Source organism: Echinops telfairi, unplaced genomic scaffold (assembly GCF_000313985.2).
Source record: "Echinops telfairi isolate 266 unplaced genomic scaffold, ASM31398v2 ScPeMD7_1;HRSCAF=3_0, whole genome shotgun sequence".
NCBI lineage: Eukaryota > Metazoa > Chordata > Mammalia > Afrosoricida > Tenrecidae > Echinops > Echinops telfairi.
Window position 1 is genome coordinate 59,978,304 of NW_022103896.1, and position 1,362 is coordinate 59,979,665.

Consider the following 1,362-nt stretch of genomic DNA (forward strand, 5'->3'; position numbering starts at 1 on the left):
TTTTCTCACATAAATACTCCTAGAAATTTTAATAATAATTGTTTGTTCATAGATCACGATTTTATGATTGTCTCAAAAATGAGTTTTTATGATTGCTTAGATTGAAACAAGATTTCATTAAGGTCTTCATATTATAATTTTTTTTGTGTTTCTCAAATGTCTTTTAATTTGAGTTAGTCTACTTTCAATTTTTAAATTCCTGCCATAGGATATTACCCTGCCTAAAAATCATCTGATGTGCTTCATCCATATGGACTTAGTTTATGCCTCACTTAAATGGCTGCTTGTTTGAAAACAAACCATTAAGTCCACAGATACTTGTGTTTCTGATAGATGAGCACAATTCAGTATCTTTACCACACTTTCCTATAGCACCCATCTCTTTAATGATCTCTTGATGAGGGTGAGCATCAAGTCGGGCCATGTCATAAAAACGAATTGTTTTTAGATTGGGCCTAAATTAATTGCAAGCCCCAAAGCCATTTATGCACCTATCATTTATGTATGCCTCTGGTTCACCTTAGCAACATTATTGTCATTTTATGTCAGAGAACATTGCCAATCATTCCCCTGGGCAATCACTTCCACTGTCATCAAGTCCATGCTGACTCCTGGTGACCCTGTAGGGCAGGACAGGGAAGAAGCACACCGGTCCGTGCGATCCAAGGATTGTAAATAATAATAATAATATTAGCCCTAATCTAAAGGAGGGGATGGCATCAGAGCTCAAATTGTGAACAGCTAATTTTCAGAAGGTTATATAGATGACAGTGGCAATCCAACATCTATTTGCCCGGTCTCCACACTCTGTGTAGTTGAGAAATTGCGAATAGCTCTATGATCAGACAGAGAACATTGTAAAATCAATTATGGCAGACATGGTTACCATAAGTTAAAATGTAATATATTATTATTATTTTTGTTTTTGTTTTTTCATAGTCAGTTAGTGATTCAATCTCAGTTTGTAGTAAGATTTGCAATCCTGAGGCCTTCCACCACTGCCCCGATCCATTAACACACAAATAAAAAATTAATGTTTCTGATTTTCTTGTGTAATCCCCGTCACTAAAAGGAGGTTACAGGCCAAAAACTGTACATTCAGCACATTACTCATCTGCCCAGTGTATACGCCCACCAGTTCAGTGGAGGCGCCATCAGCAGAAGTACTGAAGTAAGTGTTCCTGATGTCCCAAACACGAACAGACTTGTCCATGGAGGCAGAGGCAATCTGGTTGCTGCCTGGGCTGAATGTAAGGCTAGTGATATGGTCTGTGTGGCCACTCAACTATAATATATTAGTCTGAGTATTTTAGAGAAACAAATCCACAGGAACTCATGTAAAAGAGAGAGTTTTATATAAAG

General features: G+C 37.4%; 1 pseudogene; it reads right to left on the reverse strand.

Annotated features, from left to right (window-relative positions):
* Positions 1-1,030: 1,030 nt before the first annotated feature.
* LOC101641673 overlaps positions 1,031-1,362 on the reverse strand; it is a 1,935-nt pseudogene continuing 1,603 nt past the window's right edge.